At 43.9% G+C, this 21,084-nt stretch overlaps 1 pseudogene; it reads left to right on the top strand.

Moving 5' to 3' along the window:
* LOC136491079 (WAT1-related protein At5g64700-like) overlaps positions 1-18,821 on the top strand; it is a 73,282-nt pseudogene extending 54,461 nt beyond the window's left edge.
* The last annotated feature ends 2,263 nt before the right edge of the window (positions 18,822-21,084 follow it).

The raw sequence follows: 21,084 nt of genomic DNA, 5'->3' as shown, positions 1-21,084 counted from the left end.
TCAGGGTTTGTTAACCCTTGTTGTAGGTGAGTCGCATGCGTAGACTTGTTTTGGTCCCTGCTGCATGTCTGTGTTTGAAGTCAACGATGATGAGGAGTGATGAATGGCCTTTGGATAAGGCACTAGTCTATTTGATAAATAAAGTTAATGTAATATTATCCCACTACTATGGTTGTATGACACTTATGGTATTGTAAGTTTGAAAACAACAGGTTTGTAACCTATGTTAGCTTAAGACTTCTGCTATCTTTACTCTGATGTATATATTTGAATAAACTGTTGTAATCTATAATGTCTATGATTGGGATCCTATTTGAAAAGAGAATCGTGGATGATTCAGGTTTCCTAAGGACACTCGATAGACCTATTGAGTTGTTGGGAACTCGTGTATGCTATCTGAGGTCTGTCAAGACAACGATAGGTGCATGTGGGCCCGATTTCTTAAGAGGTTCTGCCATAGCTACGTGGCATTTTGTGAGCGGAGGCAGTATGTCCGAGCCCTATGCTTGTCACTGTGGTGGCATGGTCGACAGAGCGGTCTTGTCCTCGGTGCACTGGAGCGACGCGCCACTCATGCTCGATCTTGTGCGACATGGGGGCTCCTGTGATGGCTTGACGCAGGGCATGGCGTAGACTATGGATGATGTGCCAGTCATTAAATGTCGATAGCATAGAGAGCTGAGGCCCCGTCGGTGCAGAGGCTGAACCATTGTGGGGGGGCTCGGCGGGCACGAGTCCCGAGGCTACAGGGGTGCGGAGGCGGGTAGCCGAGGCTCGGAGGGAGCAATTGGTCTTTTATGCTGATTCTGAGGCTATAGGGACCCGAACATGATTCTCCATGCTGCACTATCCTCAGAGCAGGTGGGGTTAGGCAGCACAGTGCCGCATGGGTGTTAGTTGTGGGCACAGTGCCGAGCACAGCGGACGATAACCCCTGCCCCGTCCTGTCCCGGATGGCATGGTGTCAATGTGATTCCCATCTCGTCGACCACTCTGCTGTATCGAGCCATCGTTCGGCTGACGTCCTGGTCGAGGCAGTGGTGATGGGGTAGTTGCCAAGCCAGCCTCGAGCGAGGCAGAGAATCGGTACCTCATCTGAGGCCTTACGTGCGGGGCCTCGAGCGAGGCAGAGAATCGGTTTCTCGTCCGAGGCCTTACGGGCGGGGCCTCAAGCGAGGCAGAGAATTGGTACCTCATCCGAGGCCTTATGGTTGGGGCCTCAGGCGAGTCAGAAAACTGTTTGAGGTGGGCCGAGCGATCAAGCCGAGCCTCAGATAAGGTGGGGGTTTACCGGTAGTTATCTCTTGGCTTTGATTTTTATAAGGTCTAAGCGATTTTTTTGGGTTCTTGCTTAGGGGACCCCTTTTTATGGTACCCGACAAGCTCTCTCCCATCAGTCCATGAAGGAATTATCAGTATGTTGGGGAGACAAAGCCTGGAGACTGACCTGCCGAAGCAAAATGAACCAAAATTCCCTGGCAAATACACATTCCATAAGGAGATGGCTGATTGATTCCTCTTCTTGATCACACAGCGGACAATAATCTGGGTGAGGCATTCCACGTCGTGCAAGGCGGTCAGATGTCCAATACTTGTTGTGGGCCACTATCCACATGAAGAACCAACATTTTGGTGGTGCCCAAGTCTTCCAAATTCTTTCGCATGGTTCAAAGAGAGTAGCTCCCAAGAACAAACCCTCATATGCCGCCTTAGCTGAATATTGGCCATTAGATGAAAGCTTCTAGACATGTTTGTCCCCCTTTCTAGGTTGCAAAACAATGCCTGAAAGGGTATCACATAACTGGAACACATCAATTATCAGTCCAACAGTAATAGCCCCTTGAATGTCTGCTATCCAAGCCCGGTTATTAAGTGCCTCCTTGACTGTATGCTGTTTGATCTTTCTTTTAGAAACAATAGCGAACAGTCGAGGAGCCAAATCTGTGATGCACTGACCATGCAGCCACTTGTCGGTCCAAAACAGGGTGTGCTCACCATTACCAACTTCGGTGATAACAGCCACAGCAAAGAAGGCCTTCACCTAGTCAGGGACCTGAATAAGGAGATGTGCCTAGGGGCGGTTTGGCTTTGTTTTCTGCAACCACAACCATCTCATTCTCAATGCCCAACCAAGCATTTTTAAATCTAAAATACCTAACCCTCCAAGTTTAGTTGGGTGGCAAACCTTCACCCAAGCAACAAGACAATGTCCTCCCCTTGCTTCCTTGTGGCCCCACCAAAGAAAACCACGCCTTATTTTGTCAATTGCCTTGATAGCCCAAGTTGGAAGATCTGATGCCATAACAATATATACCATCATACTAGTAAGCACATATTGAACCTGAATCCTCCTTCCTGCCCTTGTCGTCAACTTTGCCTTCCAACCTGGCAACTGATCAGCAATGCGGTCAACAATGGGTTGCACTTGATTTTTGCTTAGCTTTTTCAAGGACAGAGGCAAACCTAGATATTTGCAAGGGAACTCAGCAAGGGAGTAGGGCAGCAAATTTTGAATGGTTGTTGACTCCAAGTCACCACATCTAATTGGGAGAACACTGCTCTTTTGAAGATTAGTGTTCAGGCCTGAGGCTTCACCAAAAAATTTGAGGATATCCATTGTTACAGAAATGTTGCTAGCCACTGGACGGAGGAAGAGCACCACATCATCCGCATATAAAGAAATTCGGTGCTGCAAATTTCCAGCCGAGAGAGGCTGTAGAAGGCCTTCCCTTGCAGCTTAGTCAATCAAGTGCCCCAAAACATCTATGACCAAGATGAAGAGCATGGGAGAAAGGGGGTCACCTTGCCGCAGCCCTTGTCGATGGGAAATATATTTTCTAGGAATCCCATTCAATAAAACTTGAGTGCTCGAGGAGGATAACAGCCCACAAATTATATCTCTCTAGATTTGCCCAAAGCCCAGGTGTTGTAGGACCTCCAAGAGGAAGGGCCAGGACACTGAATCAAATGCCTTAGAAATATCCAATTTAAGAAGTATGCGGGGCTGCTTTTGTTGATGAAGATATCTGGTTGTTTGTTGTACCAACATGAAATTATCCTGTATGAAGCGCCCTTTTATGAACGCACTTTGATTTGGTGACACCATTTGCTGGAGATGATCAGCAAGCCGATTGGCCAACATCTTAGTGATAAGTTTAGCAAAACTATGCACCAAGCTAATAGGCTGAAAATCCTTGGGCTAATCCGCACCAACCTTCTTGGGAAGCAAAGTAATGTAGGCTGAGTTGAGAGACTCAAAATTCATGAACTTTCTGCTCCAAAGTGCTGAAACTACAGCCATGATATCCTCCTTTATAACCGGCCAACAGGATTTGTAAAACTGACCTATAAAGCCATCCGGCCTAGGGGCTTTATCTGATGGCAGTTGCAGAATTGTCTTCCATACTTCTTCTTCACTAAAAGGAAGATCCAAAACAGCCAAGTCCTGTGAATTGATTCCAATCTCAGCTAAATTGATAGTATGTAGCCTGTCTGAACTACTCCCAAGCAGATTTTCATAGAAATTATCAATCACTTCAACTTTGTCCTGGTGGCTTGTACAAACACGGTCCCCGAAGATGAGATGGCCAATAAATTTTTTTCTCTTTCTATGACGGGCATGCAAATGAAATAGCTTGGTGTTGGCATCACCTTCCTGGAGCCATCCAATACGTGATCGTAGCCTATCAATAGTTCTAGTAAAGGAAGAAAGAGCAAGGCTATGCTTTTTCAGATTGTTTTTCAACCACAATTCTCCTGGAGATAGGGGACGATTATCTTGAGCTATCTCAAATTGATGAAGGATTTCTCGTGCCAAGGCAAGCTGAAATTTCACATTACCAACCGTTTTGCTACTCCACCTCTGTAATCCCTTAGCGGTTGCTTTAAATTTCTAGCTTAGAGTTAAATAGGGGCAAGAGCCAGTAGGAACAGACGTCCATGCAGTGGCTACCACCTCCTAAAACCCATCCATCTTGGTCCAAAAGGACTCAAAATGAAATATGCGCCTTCCTACTTTGTTATCCTGAAGCCCCAATAGAAGAGGGCAGTGATCAGAATCTTCTGACGCCAAACTTTGGAGCAAGTAATTAGGGAATTTATCCTCCTAGTCTACAGAATAGAGAACCCTGTCCAACTTAACCAGAATAGGGGAGTCTTGCTGATTAGACCAAGTGTATTTGCGACCATGGAGGGGAACTTCTTTGAGGGCCATATCATTAATGAAACGCCAAAACTGACCCATCATAGCTCAATTGTAGTTGGCATTATTCTTATCCTCATCTTTGTAAATCAAATTGAAATCCCCTGCTATCATCCAAGGCCCAGGACAGGCAGCCCGGATGTCACGAAGCTCCTATAGAAACTAAATTTTATCCCCATTCCCCTACGGTCCATAAACATAGGTCAGCCACCACGCGTGTCCATTATCCGTGAAGAATTGAATGGACGTACTAAATCTGTCAACCCTCTGAGCAACAGAGACTCCCACATGATGCCTCCAAGCAACAAGAATACCACCACTAGCCCCAGTTGATGGCAGAGACAAGTGTCCTATGAAATCAGACCCGAGGGTAGATAAAATGACCCTTTGAGACATGGTTGTGATCTTGGTTTCCTGAACGCAAACAATATCTGCACAAGAAGAGACAACCTGAGAACGCACTGCATCTTGTCTAGCGGTAGAATTTAAACCGCTCACATTCCAAATCAGAATTTTTGATGGATCCATTGAACACAAATAAAGAACGACCACAGAACTGACTCAGAACAAACCTACATCACCAGCACCTCCTCAATCCTAGACTCCAAATCTTTAGGGAGAGACCAGTTAAACAATGCAGTCAGAGCCTGGAGATGAGAATACGAGAGTGACTGCCCAAACAGCTTGAAATACTTGTCTTGGGCCTATTGAGTCAAACCTTCATGCTCATCAATGATGTTGAGGGACCTCATCGCCTTCTTCCTTGGTCTTCCCCCTAGGTCTGTAGGGATCACTTTAGCCTCAACACCAGCAAGCCAACGGCTATGGCTAGGGCAGATCCTGGGTGGCACAGACATACCTCTATGTCTACTGACGGAGGGGCCGGGCAGCAAGCTCGAAGTGCGTCGAGTTATCTTATCAAGGAATGCAGTTTGAGCATCTGGTGTAGCCAGCGACGAAGGAAGGAGTCTCGCAGTCACCGGAGGGGGCCCCATCGTAGCCGCCAGAGGAAGCCCCATCGCAGCCACTGGGGCAACTGCCGGATGGGGCACCGTTGCAGTCGCCAGGGATGGGCCCTCCGCATCAGCTAGAGAGTAGGCTAGAGGTTTAGCAGCATCAGCCGCTTGCTCACCCCCAACCATCGAGCCCATGGTAGGGGCCCTCTCCGTAGAGGAGTGAAAGGTCCTAATGGCTAGAGGGGGTGAATAGCCTATTAAAAATTTCTACAACAACACTTAACAAAACGGTTAGACAATTATGAGGCGAAGCAAGTGTTGTGCTAGCCTACTCAAAAAGGCAAGCCACCTATCACAATTCTAGTTTAGATAGTGTCTATTCACACAATAGCTATGACACTACTCTATGTTAGTGTGCTCTCAAAGGCTAACTAAAGAGCCACACCAACCAAGCATGCAAGCTCTCACAACTAGCTACATTAAAGAGCTTGACAACTAGTTTGCGGTAATGTAAAGAGAGTGATCAAGAAGATTATACCACCGCATAGATAAAGGAACCAATCAATCACAAGGATGAATAACAATGAAGACCAATCACCTTGGAATCAATGATGAACACAATGATTTTTTTACTGAGGTTCACTTGCTTGTTGGCAAGCTAATCCTCATTGTGGTGATTCACTCACTTGGAGGTTCACGCGCTAATTGGCTTCACACGCCAAACCCTCAATAGGGTGCCGCACAGCCAACACAAGATGAGGATCACACAAGCCATGAGCAATCCACTAGAGTACCTTTTGGCTCTCCGCCGGGGAAAGGTCAAGAACCCCTCACAATCACCACAATCAGAGCCGGAGACAATCACCACCCTCCACTCAATGATCCTCGCTACTCCAAGCCATCTAGGTGGTGGCAACCACCAAGAGTAACAAGCGAAATCCATAGCAAAACATGAACACCAAGTGCCTCTAGATGCAAACACTCAAGCAATGCACTTAGATTCTCTCCCAATCTCACAAAGATGATGAATCAATGATGGAGATGAGTGGGAGGGCTTTGGCTAAGCTCACAAGGTTGCTATGTCAATGTAAATGGCCAAGAGAGTGAGCTTGAGCCGGCCATGGGGCTTAAATAGAAGCCCCCACAAAATAGAGCCGTTGGCTCTAATATTTGGCTGACTGCGCATCGACCAGACGCTCCGGTCAGAATGCACCGGATGCTCCGACCGTGAATACCGGACGCGTTCAGTCAGCCTACCAGACGTGTTTGGTAGCTCCCAGACTACCACGTGTCCAGTTCAAACCAACATAGCTGTTGCTGCCCATTCTACCGATGACCGGATGCTCATACCGGACACACAAACACAAATGACCGGATGCTGAGCCGCTACGTCCGGTCGAGTCCAGTAAGCATCCATGCTCGATCGGACACATCCGGTCACACCAGACCAGACGCTGCTAGCGTCCGATCAACTATTCTGCCGAACACTGCGTTTATTGATTCACACCGGACATGTCCGGTGTGGCGACCGGACGCGTCCGGTCGCTGAGTTCATCGCCAAATACCGGACGTGTTTGGTCACCATACCAAACGCGTCTAGTCACTCTATAACCAGTGTGACTAACTCCTTTTCAACTCTATCTTCTTCACCCTTCCTCAAATGTGCCAACCACCAAGTGTATCACCTTGTGCGCATGTGTTAGCATATTTTCACAAACATTTTCAAGGGTGTTAGCACTCCTCTAAATCCTAAATGCATATGCCATGAGTTAGAGCATCTAGTGGCACTTTGATAACCACATTCCGATACGAGTTTCACCCCTCTTAATAGTATGGCTATCAAACCTAAATGTGATCACACTCTCTAAGTGTCTTGATCACTAAAACAAAATAGCTCCTATGGTTTATACCTTTGCCTTGAGCTTTTTGTTTTTCTCTTTCTTCTTTCCAAGTCAAAGCACTTGATCATTACCATGGCAACATCTTCATCATGCTATGATCTTCATTTGCTTCACGACTTGGAGTGTGCTACCTATCTCATGATCACTTGATAAACTAGGTTAGCACTTAGGGTTTCATCAATTCACCAAAACCAAACTAGAGCTTTCAATCTCCCCCTTTTTGGTAATTGATGACAACCCTTACACAAAGATATGAATTGAAATTCAATTGAATCCATGTTACTTGCCCAAGCATATTTATCATGTGTAAAAGGATATGGACAAGTTTCATGAACTCCAAATGGTAGCAATTGCTCCCCCTACATATGTGCTAAGAGTTTGGATTGTAGCTTGCACATATACTTAGACAGGAAATATAGGAGACAATGTCTACCAAATGATGCTAAGGTATAAAAGATGGACCTTTGAAGCGTGATACCAATCGGAGTGCACCAATATACCATCCTTAGCACCATGGTTAGCTCAATACCACTTGGAAATATTTGGAAATGAAATCACTAGATATCCTATGCATGCTAGTTTTTGTTTCATCATTCAAACCGACAACTAGCATACACCATACAAGCATAGATATTGAATTTTAAAACTTGTGCCATGCAAGCAAACATATGAAATGCACATTCAAATGCACCATACAAGTTCATGAGCTTGCTCCCCCTACTTGTGTGCAAAATTTTAATTGATCCCTTTCCTTTGTCATATCTCTCCCCCTATGTCAAACTCTCCCCCTATTACTTATATCTTTGTTTCTCTCCCCCTTTGTCATCAATGACCACAAAGGTTCAAAATATAGATAGGTAGAGATTATCAATGTCAATCAATGGGATGAGGATCAAAGTTCCAAATTTGGTTCAAACTAGAATATATGCCAAAGATATTTAACTCGGTTTGATCCAAGGATAAGCTTCTTCACACCTCCAAATAAGGGTTATCTTGTACCATATTGGGTTAAACCCTTATAGCTTATTTTCTAGATTAAACACTAGGTTTACAAGCCCACAAACATGTCATATGCTACCACTAGATCAAAATAAGCATAGAAACAATAGTGGTACCATACAATCATCAAATTCATTTGATTTTCATGAATGAGCCTAATAAAATGGAGAGATGACTAGATGCACTAAACATGTCCTTAGCAAAGATGTATGCCATGCTAATCAACTTTTACCTTGGATTGCTCGACGAAGAGGCATGTCATATGAGTGGGGGGTGTATCAACACATATTTGAGAAATCCAATATGTTCAACTCATTCCTTAGCTTGCAAAACCTTTTCTCATCCAATGGCTTGGTGAATATGTCGGCAAGTTGATCTTCGGTGCCTACACTCTCAATGCAAATGTCCCCTTTTTGTTGGTGATCTCTTATGAAATGATGGCGGACATCAATGTGCTTTGTTCTTGCATGTTGCACTGGATTGTTGGTTAGCTTGATTGCACTCTCATTATCACATAGCAATGTCACTTTCTTGAACTTGATTCCAAAATCACTCAAAGTGGCCTTCATCCAAAGTACTTGTGCACAACAACTACCGGTGGATATGTATTCAGCTTCGGCAGTTGATAATGCAACACTATTTTGCTTCTTTGATGACCATAAAACAAGTGATCTTCCCAACAATTGACATGTGCCCGAGGTGCTCTTTCTTTCAACCTTACATCTCGCATAATCCGAGTTGGAGTAACCAACTAGCTCAAACTTTGCTCCTTGGGATACCACAAACCAACATTTTATGTATGCTTCAAGTACCTCAATATTCTCTTTGTAGCCTTCAAATGACTTTCTCTTGGTGAGGCTTGAAATCTTGCACACATGCATACACTGAACATGACATCCGGCCTTGATGCGGTCACGTAGAGTAGGCTTCCAATCATAGACCGATACAATTTTTGATCCACCATATTTCCACTTGCATCACCATCCAAGTTACCATTTGTTCCCATTGGTGTGCTAATGGCTTTACTATCACTCATGTCAAACTTCTTGATCATGTCCTTGATATACTTGCCTTGACTCACAAAAGTACCATTCTTCAATTGCTTGATTTGGAAACCAAGGAAGTAACTTAACTCTCGAATCATGGACATCTCAAACTCATTAGCCATCATCTTTCCAAACTCATCACAAAAGTCTTGATTAGTTGATCCAAATATGATATCATCAACATAGATTTGCAACACAAATAAATCTTTTCCAATCTTCTTGATGAAAAGAGTGGTATCAACCTTGCCCATCATGAACCCTTTAGAGAGTAGGAAGTCCATCAATCTCTCATACCATGCTCTAGGTGCTTGCTTCAAGCCATACAAAGCTTTCTTCAACTTGTACACATGGTCGGGCTTCTTGTCATCTTCAAAACTGAGAGGTTTCTCAACATATACTTCTTCATTGATGTAACCATTGAGAAATGCACTCTTGACATCCATTTGATAGAGTTTGATGTTGTGGGTACAAGCATAGGCTAGCAAGATTCTAATTGCTTCCAATCTAGCAACTGGGGCATATGTTTCTCTAAAGTCAAGACCTTCAACTTGTGTATAGCCTTGTGCTACCAATCTTGCTTTATTCCTTACTACTATCCCATCTTGATCTTGCTTGTTTCTAAAGACCCATTTGGTTCCAATCACATTGTGTCCCTTTGGTCTCTGTACTAATTCCCATACTTGATTTCTTGTGAAGTTATTCAATTCTTCATGCATAGCATTCACCCAATCAACATCCTTCAATGCTTCATCTATCTTCTTTGGTTCAATGGATGACACAAATGAGAAGTGCTCACAAAATGAAGCCAATCTTGATCTTGTTTGTACACCTCTAGAAATATCACCAATGATAGTGTCCAATAGATGATCCCTTGCAATATTGGTTGGTTGGAGCATTAGAACTTGATTGCTTGCACTTGCTTGATCATTACATTGAGATGATGTACTAGCCACTTGATTTTGTTCATTATCATGAGAGCCACTTGTACTAACTTGATTTGTATCATCTTGCACATTTGAGTCAGAGAGCAATTGTACTTGATCATCTTCATCATCATTCACTTGCTTAGGCCTCAATTCACCAACATCTATGTTCTTCATGGCATTTGAAAGTTGAATGCCTCTAACATCTTCTAAGTTCTCATTCTCTTCTTGTGAACCATTGGTTTCATCAAATTCAATATCATGAACTTCCTCAAGAGTACCACTTTCCAAATTCCAAACTCTATATGCTTTGCTTATAGTAGAATAACCAAGTAAGAATCATTCATCACATTTCTTGTCAAACTTGCCCAATCTAGTGCCTTTCTTTAAGATATAGCATTTGCAACCAAAGACCCAAAAATATGTAATGTTGGGCTTTCTACCATTCAAGAGCTCATATGGTGTCTTCTCTTTCAATGGGTGACAATAGAGGCGGTTGCTACAATAGCAAGCCGTGTTGATTGCTTCGGCCCAAAAAGATTGACTCACATTGTACTCACTAAGCATAGACCTTGCCATATCAATGAGTGGTATATTCTTCCTCTCAACAAGGCCATTTGATTGTGGAGTGTACTTGGCTGAGAATTGATGTCTAATTCCAAATTCATCACACAACTCATCAATTCTAGTGTTCTTGAACTCACTACCATTATCACTTCTAACTCTCTTGATGGTTGTTTCAAACTCATTGTGAATGCCCTTGATAAATGATTTGAATATTGTAAACACATCACTCTTGTCCACTAGAAAGAATACCCATGTGTATCTAGTGTAATCATCTACTATCACAAAGCCATATTTGTTACCACCAATGCTAATGTATTGTGTTGGCCCAAACAAATCCATGTGCATTAACTCAAATGCTTTACTAGTGCTCATCATGCTTTTCTTGGGATGGGTGTTTCCAACTTGTTTTCTGGCTTGACAAGAGCTACAAAGCTTATCCTTTTCAAACACAATATCTTTCAAGCCTCTAACCAAGTCATGCTTAACCAATCTATTCAATTATTTCATTCCAACATGACCAAGCCTTCTATGCCATAACCAACCCATGCTAGACTTAGTGAACAAGCATGTAGATAATTTAGCTTCACTAGCATTGAAATCAACCAAGTATAGATTCTTATATCTAAAGCCTTTGAAGATCAAGTTAGAGCCATCTACACTTATGATCTCTATATCATCTACCCTAAATATGCATTTGAATCCAAGATCACACAATTGAGCCACGGATAGCAAATTGAAATTCAAGCTCTCTACTAGCAACACATTGGATATGCTCATGTCATTGGATATTGCAATCTTACCAAGCCCTTTGACCTTGCCTTTGCCATTATCACCAAATGTGATACTATCATAACCATCATTGCCATTGGTGTTGATTGAGTTGAACATTCTTGCATCACCGGTCATGTGTTGAGTGCACCCACTATCAAGAACCCAATGCCTTCCTCCGGCTTTGTAATTAACCAACAAAAGAAGATCAATTCTTTTTAGGTACCCAAACTTGCTTGGGTCCTTGAAGGTTAGTCACTAAGCTCTTTGGTACCCAAATGGCTTTCTTCTTTGAACCCATCCATGGTTTACTAATGAACTTAGCCTTTACACCATTTGTACCCCTAGTAAGCATATAGCATGAATCAAGCTTTATGAAGGATACATTAGCTTATGATTTCTTGTTCATGCATCTTTGCTCTACATGACTAACTTGCTTGCAACTAGTGCAAAACCAACCATTGTTCTTCACAAAACTAGTCTTGTGAGGAGCAAAGGCCGCCTTGCCTTTCTTGGGGGTGTAGCCCAATCCCTCTTTGTAGAGAGAAGCCCGTTGGCTACCCAAGCACATAAGCAAGCGGTCCTCACCACCATAAGCCTTAGCTAAGGTGTGAGTGAGCTTGTTGACCTCCTTCTTGAGGTTCTCATTCTCAACCACTAGTGAGGCATCACAAGTGAGACTGTCACTACTAGATGAGGTGGAGGTGGAAGTACTACAAGAAGGGTTAGTGGGAGCAACAATGATAGGAATAGATAATGATTCATCAATTATATCTCAAGTTAAGCCTATATTGCAAGTTTCAACATGCTTCTTTTTATTTTGCTCATTAAGCAAAGAAGAATGAGCTTTTTCAAGCTTCTTGTGAGCCTTGCCTAGTTTCTTATGGGCTTCCTCTAGCCTCTCATGAGTTGCTTTGAGCTCATCAAGGGCTTGCTTAAGGGCTTTTACCTCCTTATTCAAGCTCTTGCATTCTCTTCTCTTAATGTCAAAATGTTCTTTAGCATCTTCTAGCATGTCAAATAATTCATCCTTAGTAGGTTCATCATTATCACTATCACTATCATTTTCATTTTCATGTTCATTATCATCATCATATTCTTCATCACTTTCATCATCACAAGATTGTACCTTAGTGGCCTTAGCCATGAAGCATGATGAAGATTCGAAGAGAGAAGGCTTCTCATTGATAGCAATGCTTGCAAGAACCTTCTTCTTGGTAGTCTTGACATCATCACTATCATCATCATCATCACTTGATGAAGCATCGCTATCCCAAGTGACTACATATGAACCACCCTTCTTTTTCTTGAAGGCCATCTTGTCCTTCTCTTTCTTTTCCTTCTTGTTCTTCTTGTTGTTATCATCATTGTCGCTATTGTATGGGCATTGAGCAACAAGATGATCTTTGCTTCCACACTTGAAGCACCTTCTTGACTCTTCTTTGTTCTTGGATGAAGACTTCTTCCTTCTAGCATGGTAGCCCTTCTTTACCATGAACTTGCCAAATCTCTTGACAAAGAGATCCATCTTCTCATCATCATCATCATCCCATGAATCATCATCTTCACTTGATGTTTCTTGCTTAGCTTTGCCATTGGATGATGTGGCCTTGAATGCCATGCTCTTCTTCTTCTCATCCTTCTTCTCATCTTTCTTCTCCTTCTTTTCTTCCTTCTCATCTTCATCTCTATATGTATCATCGGTCATGATGTCTCCCAACACTTGGTTTGGTGTCATGGTGTCCAAACCACTCCTCACTAGAATTGTGACCAATGTGCCAAATCTTGAAGGTAAGCATCTCAAGAACTTGTGGGAGAAGTCCTTGTCCTTCACCTCTTCTCCAAGTGCTTTGAGATCATTGATAAGCACTTGAAGCCTATGAAACATCTCTGGCACACTCTCATCCTCCTTCATCTTGAAGCTTGCAAACTTCTCTTTGAGGATGTATGCCTTTGCACCCTTCACAGCTTGAGTGCCCTCAAATGATTCTTTCAATTTATTCCAAGCCTCATGAGCCATCTCAATATTCTTGATTTGCTCAAATGTTCTTTCATCAATTGCATCATGAATAGCACTTAGAGCAATGTCATTGTTTTGGAGAAGCACTTCTTCGGCCGCAATGGGATTCTCCGGATCTTCAATCTCAATTTTGGTTTCTACCACCTTCCACACTCTTCTATTGATTCACTTGATATGTGTGGTCATCTTTGACTTCCAATATGGATAATTTGATCCATCAAATTGGGGTGGCTTCTTGGTGTTGTTGATTTGAGCCATTTTTACACCGAAGGTTGTTAATCCTCAAATCACGGTGACCTCAGCTCCGATACCACTTGAAAGGTCCTAATGGCTAAAGGGGGTGAATAGCCTATTAAAAATTTCTACAACAACACTTAACAAAATGGTTAGACAATTATGAGGCGAAGCAAGTGTTGTGCTAGCCTACTCAAAAAGGCAAGCCACCTATCACAATTCTAGTTTAGATAGTGTCTATTCACATAATAGCTATGACACTACTCTATGTTAGTGTGCTCTCAAAGGCTAACTAAAGAGCCACACCAACCAAGCATGCAAGCTCTCACAACTAGCTACACTAAAAAGCTTGACAACTAGTTTGCGGTAATGTAAAGAGAGTGATCAAGAAGATTATACCACCGTGTAGATGAAGGAACCATCAATCACAAGGATGAATAATAATGAAGACCAATCACCTCGGAATCAATAATGAACACAATGATTTTTTACTGATATTCACTTGCTTGCCGGCAAGCTAGTCCTCATTGTGGTGATTCACTCACTTGGAGGTTCACGCGCTAATTGGCTTCACACACCAAACCCTCAATAGGGTGCTGCACAACCAACACAAGATGAGGATCACACAAGCCACGAGCAATCCACTAGAGTACCTTTTGGCTCTCCATGGGGGAAAGGTCAAGAACCCCTCACAATCACCACGATCGGAGCCGAAGACAATCACCACCCTCCGCTCAATGATCCTCGCTGCTCCAAGCCATCTAGGTGGCAGCAACCACCAAGAGTAACAAGCAAAATCCGTAGCGAAACACGAACACCAAGTGCCTCTAGATGCAAACACTCAAGCAATGCACTTGGATTTTCTCGCAATCTCACAAAGATGATGAATCAATGATGGAGATGAGTGGGAGGGCTTTGGCTAAGCTCATAAGGTTGCTATGTCAATGTAAATGGCCAAGAGAGTGAGCTTGAGCCGGCCATGGGGTTTAAATAGAAGCCCCCATGAAATAGAGCCGTTGGCTTAAATATTTGGCTCACTGCGCATCGATCGGACGCTCCGGTCAGAATGCACCAAACATAGCACCGGACGCTCCGACCGTGAATACCGGACGCGTACGGTTGGCCTACTAGATGTGTCTAGTAGCTCCCATACTGCCACGTGTCTAGTTCAAACCAACATAGCCGTTGCTGCCCATTCTATCGATGACCGGACGCACAAACACAAATGACCGAATGCTGAGCCACTGCGTCCGGTCGAGTCCTATAAGCATCCACGCTCGACCGGACGCGTCCATTCACACCGGACCGAACGCTACCAGCGTCCAATCAACTGTTCTGCCAAACACTGCGTTTGCTGATTCACACCGGACGTGTCTAGTGTGGCGACCAGACGTGTCCGGTCGCTGAGTTCGTCGCCAAATATCGGACATGTCCGGTCACCATATCGGACGCGTCCGATCACTCTGTAACCAGCGTGACTAACTCCTTTTCAACTCTATCTTCTTCACCCTTGCTCAAATGTGCCAACCACCAAGTGTATCACCTTGTGCACATGTGTTAGCATATTTTCACAAACATTTTCTAGGGTGTTAGCACTCCTCTAGATCCTAAATGCATATGCCATGAGTTAGAGCATCTAGTGGCACTTTGATAACCGCATTCCAATACGAGTTTCACCCCCCTTAATAGTATGGCTATCAAACCTAAATGTGATCACACTCTCTCAGTGTCTTGATCACTAAAACAAAATAGCTCCTATGGTTTATACCTTTGCCTTGAGCTTTTTGTTTTTCTCTTTCTTCTTTCTAAGTCGATGCACTTGATCATTACCATGGCAACATCTTCATCATGCTATGATCTTCATTTGCTTCACGACTTGGAGTGTGCTACCTATCTCATGATCACTTGATAAACTAGGTTAGCACTTAGGGTTTCATCAATTCAACAAAACCAAACTAGAGCTTTCAAGGAGGTTGGAGGCGGAATGGCAACCACCACCCCCACCGCCTCACCCCCGCCCGCAAGGGTCCTTGAGTGGTGGAAGTGGCGCCTAGGGTAAACTAGGAGCGGCTTCACTTGAGGTTGAGGAAGCAACGGTGGGGTGACCAGGAGAATGAAATCAGGAATGTGAGATGAAGAATGCGGCGTCCGAGGTGAGGCCGACAAAACCATCGCCTCCTCAGGGAAAAAACATAGAGGTGAACGCGGTGAGGCCAGCAACTCCATTGTCTCACTGTGATCCTCAGCATCAGCCCCAACAATATCAAGCCCATCATCCTTGTTTGGCCTAGGTGAGGCCGACAACTCCGTCGCCTCACCGTGATCGTCAGCATTAGCCCCAACAAAATCAAGCCCATCATCCATGTTTGGCCTAGGTGAAGAGTCCACTGGCCTATGGGCGGCCAACCTAGGAGCACCAGAAATGGTCCAGGGGAGCATTAACTCCTCCCCAACTGAGAACCGCATAAGCGTGGGGGAGATTACCGAAGGGGCCGCATCGTTCGACGAGAAAGACTTGGCAGTTGCTGGCTCCTTGTCGAAAGGGCCCTTCCATCCATTGGCAAACACCGCAGTAATAGAGGGAATAGAACCGAGGGGTTCTATCTCTAGGAGGGGTCGGACATCCAGCGCCCCCTGGAAACCCGCGATCTGCTCCGAAGGAGCCTCGAGCATCGGGGCCATCAAGATGCCGATGCTTGAAGGGGCCACCACATGGCCTGCGTAGGACAAGGAAGGTCCCCCTACTCAAGGACAGGGGGGGCCATCATGGCCCCCACTCGCCGGAGAGACGTCGGACGACGCAGAGGAATGGCGGCACCGCCGTCGACGAGCAGGAGAGTCATCATGAATCCCTGCAGGAGGTGGCGGGGGGGTGGAAGGAGCACCAGGCCCAAGCAAGATGGAGCACTTGATATCAATGGGGTAGGACAGTAATGTTTTCGCCAGGGGGCCCTCCATGGAAGCGACCGGAGGTTCAATGACCTAGAGCTCCTTAAAAGATGGGAACGCAGCTGGATCCTTGCACCATGCCGAGCATCTAAAGGTCGACAGGTCCGTCAGCCTGATAGTTTCTAGGTGAACTTGCTGGATGCAGGCTAGAGGGCTCAAGAACTGCTCCGCAGTTGAGGTCTGCCAGACATGTGCTGGAATACCCCGAAGCTCAAGATCAACCAGCCATGGCAGGGACCGCCCCGATGCACCGGCCAACCGACTCCACCGCAAACACAGGAGGGTGAAAGCAGGTGAGCGCAGGGGTGGCAGTCGCTGATCCATCAGGCACTCGACGAGGCCAATATCGGGGAGGACGAGCAGATAACTCGAGTCGGAAGCTTGACGAAGCACTAGGGAGCCAGCCTCGACACCCAACCGGATAGCGAGAACCTCCGCTATCTCCCAAGCCGGGGCCAAGGGCTTCTCCCCACAGACAGTCACAATCACGGCATACGCGAGGTCCTCTTCTGCCCTAGCCATGCGATCATCCCAGCTAATAATGCAGGGGGAGACTGCATGGGCATGACAGATGGTTCAGGGGAAGCCACTGACGCAGAAACCGAAGGCGCGGGATCAGCATCCATGGACGAGGCGGCAGGTTGACGGAAGCGGTGTCGACGACGGCGACGAGATCGCCTCCCCCCACCATCCATGGCCGCCGCCTCAGGTCCCTACGGCACAGCTCCGCCGACAGTAGAATGCGCAGCCTAACCCAGTTCGACCTCCACCACACCCGCTGGAATGCCGTTGCGGGGACTAGAAACGACCGGGGAATTAGCCGGGGACTGGGTTGGAGATTTGCGTCTCCAGACACGCATAACAGCACCTGAGGCATGCCCAGCACTGGTGCCGCCGATCGGGTTAGCCGCAGCGACCTTAGACTCCTCACCCGTCGGAGAACTGTTGCGGAGATGTGCCACCGGTCTCAACGATGCTGGCCCAATGCGCTTCCAAACCGAGCTGCGCTCCGGAACAGCCGAGTTCATGGGACACACGTAGGACAGGTGCCCCAGCGAACGGCAGCGGAAGCACCTAGGTTTCTGACGGCACAAGATGGCAGTGTGACCGGCAGACAAACAGTTGAAGCACTTGCCCACCAAATCGGCAGGGACTTTACGATGAGGAGGACGCGCTACACGCCGGCGACGCCGACACTCGCCACGCGACACGAACTCCACCCACCCCTCTGGACCAAGCTGCTCCGCACCCCACCGCCGAGAAGCAGGAGGGCGGATAAGGACGATCCTGGGAGGTGCAGGCGCAGGGATATCTTCCGCCACGGCAGGAATCTCCGCCGCCGTGGCCGACGAAAGCGTCGAGGAATGCCTTTCATATTCTAAACATTATTTCTATTGTAGTGGCCCTAAGTCCAATTATCACAAGTTTGACACAAATTTATAGAGAAAAATATTTAACATAAACCATATAAATATTTAAATTGTAAAAATATATTTCATAACAATTTATCTAGCGATACTAACTTAATGTCATAAATAACATTATTGTTTTATATAAATTTATTCAAATTTAAAGAAACGACTTATATTTGAGGGCTAAAGAAGTATTTAGCCAAGTGCTTCATTACTAGTGCTTAAATGTACACTTGTTCTTTTGAACAGGCAATACTCAACACTGCTGCGAAATTCGTGATGATTTCGTGGGTCGTCACGCAGCGAGGCCCAACCTACCATCGATGCTTTGTGCGGTATCCGTCCTGTTCACTACTGTACTTGACTCACTGCTTCTGGGCCATGATTTGTCTGTTGGAAGTTATCACTATAACGTTTTTCCTCAGTCGTAATTCTTAAAATTCACTAGCATAAGTCAAAAGGTAATATAATTATGAAACTCTGTGTAAGAAGTTAATGTTCCTTCTCTTCATCTGACATGATGGTGAAAGCATACTAAAAAAATGAAAAATAATACTGGTACATTTTGATTAGAGTGACTTTGGGAAGGGAAAATAATAATGCTTTTAATTTGGGAACTGAAAAAATAAAGACTATGATTGCATTACGACCTATTGACCTAATTAATGCAAATTTGATTTCATACATGCAGTATTCTTGGCATGTTCATGATTCTCGCCGGGCTCTACCATTTCCTATGGGGAAAGAGAAAAGAACTGGTGCCCGACAACGATGAAAAACCCAAGGATGAATTGCAATCTCAGAGTGAAGATAAAATCAAAGATTCGTCAGGATCCAACGTATGAATACTTCGTTAACAGTAATGTTCTATATAGAGAATAAGACACTTATCCAAGATATGGTGTTCTTATAAGCATGAAGAAGCCTTACCTTGTCGTACTAAAACTGAATTCAGATAATGTCTTCTATATATGCAAGGAAACAAGTAGAAACAGGACACTAAGGGCACATGCAACGTGTCTGTATGCAGTGTTTTGTTTTCTAAAAATACCCCAGCGCGATGTCTTGAATGAGGAGAGAGGACAGAGCGGGCCGAAAGAAAAAAGAGAGAGAGGAGGACTGAGGAAGAGAATTTTGACCGAGATCAGAAAAAGAAAGTTTTAAACCTTTTCAGTTTTGTAAATTTATTTTGAAACTCAAATCAAACCTTTTTAAGTCAAACTTGTTTTGAAATTTGTTTAAGCCATTTGACTTTTCAGAATGGTACACTTTTAAACATAGTTTTAAATTTTATATTTAAATTTATTTTTCAAACACTTAATACTTTATTTTATAAATAGAGCAAAATCGAGTCGCCCCTAATTCGAATTTTATAAATTCATTTTTCACATAATTAAATTAAATGCAACACCATGAATGCAACAAGCATATTAACATAATTATGATTTTTTTAGAAAATCACGTTTTTCACTATTTTAAATTGTCAACAATCTAACTAAGTCTTAGAAAATTTTAGAAAAAATCATAAAATCATTTACTTTATTTAGTGTTTTCTATTCACAACCCAAAATGGAAATTTTGGGGGTGTGACAAGTATCCACTAGTGCAGATCCATGATGAAAAATATATGACCGTCATAGGTTGTGGACTGTTAATGATGTCGAGAATCTGTCATGGATTAAAAGGTTTGTTGTAGTGGTAAGCCATTCAATACATGGCAGGCTTCATATATAGTGACCCTCAAAAAGGTTGTCTATGAACCCATTTTAGTTCCTAGCAAATTACATGAAGGTTTTGAGATGATTGTTAGTTTGTGATGCTCTAGTTTTTGTATGGAGTAGAGTAGAGTTTTTTCAATAGGGCTACTCATTTCAGTTTTGATGAGCACATCCATGTGACACCTACGTTTTGAGCTACAATTGTTCTTCATGATTAAGTCTCCAATTTTTATTTTTTGTAATTAGTCTCTCTATTTTTAGGTGGCATATATGAAGTTGTTCTTCAAGAGGGGGGCAACCAATTTCATTTTTGAAGAGCACATCCATGTGACACTTAGCAACCCATTGTTTTGAGCTACAATTGTTGTTCATGATTAAGGCTCTAATTATTATTACCCTATAATTAGTCTGTCTTCCTATTTTTATGTGGCATGAAGTGTAGAAGTTCTTCAAAAGGGGCTACCTGTAACAGAACCGTCTAATTTACAAGAGCACAAGTACAATGGCAGCCTACGAAGCAGTCGCACTATCATAATTGAGTCCATATAAACCCGGTAGTCCGTCGAGTACCCCAAATGGTCTCGATTAATCGCCAACATATAACCAAGATCGTACATGATTCAACATATATGTTATGCCACATGTTGCATAGAGTTCACAAATACATTGCCATACATTAGAGTATGATTAAAGTTATTACAACTCAAGTTCCAAATCAGGTAGTAGCGGAAGCAAAGTAGTTTTAAAACCAGCATCTCACACCATTGTTTAATACAAGCCAGTTTGTGATCACAACCCACAAAAGCATCATAGATTAGATATATAAGTAGAAGCGCCTTGCTCGGGGCCTACTCCTCGTTCACAGCGGGACAGAAGCAATTCTTACAATATCCATGATACACTGTGTTATCTGCAACAAGTGGGAAATAATCCCTGAGTACAAGAAGGTACTCAGCTAGACTTACCCGTCATAAACCAAAAATAAGGTGACTCCAAGGATCATACAAGGCTTTATAAGTGGAGCTAGCTTGACAATATTTTGCATAAAAAGCCACTAACTCAACTATACATTTATTAATTCGGTCACCAAGTTAATTATAGCTATTCATCTCTAGATTAGCAACTAACATATGCCAAATATGTGGTATATCATTAGTGACAGCACAATAATAGTAACCATAGCCGGTGTAAGAATTTCATATTCATTAGAACCATCATATTCTATAATCCAATTACTACGATGAAGAAGCTCCGTCAAGTTTCTCACTATCCGGGAGAGACGGCGGTTCAAATCAATTGCAACCAGCTGGGCAGTATTCCTAACACAAACCCAAGTCTACCAGCCACGGTAGACTTAGGTCACTTTTGGTACAACCAGGTACATATTTTG

The sequence above is a fragment of the Miscanthus floridulus genome, chromosome 1 (genome assembly GCF_019320115.1).
Source record: "Miscanthus floridulus cultivar M001 chromosome 1, ASM1932011v1, whole genome shotgun sequence".
In the NCBI taxonomy this organism is placed as follows: Eukaryota; Viridiplantae; Streptophyta; class Magnoliopsida; order Poales; family Poaceae; genus Miscanthus; species Miscanthus floridulus.
The sequence above is the reverse complement of the archived record's forward strand: the minus strand, read 5'-3'. Positions and strand labels throughout refer to the sequence as shown.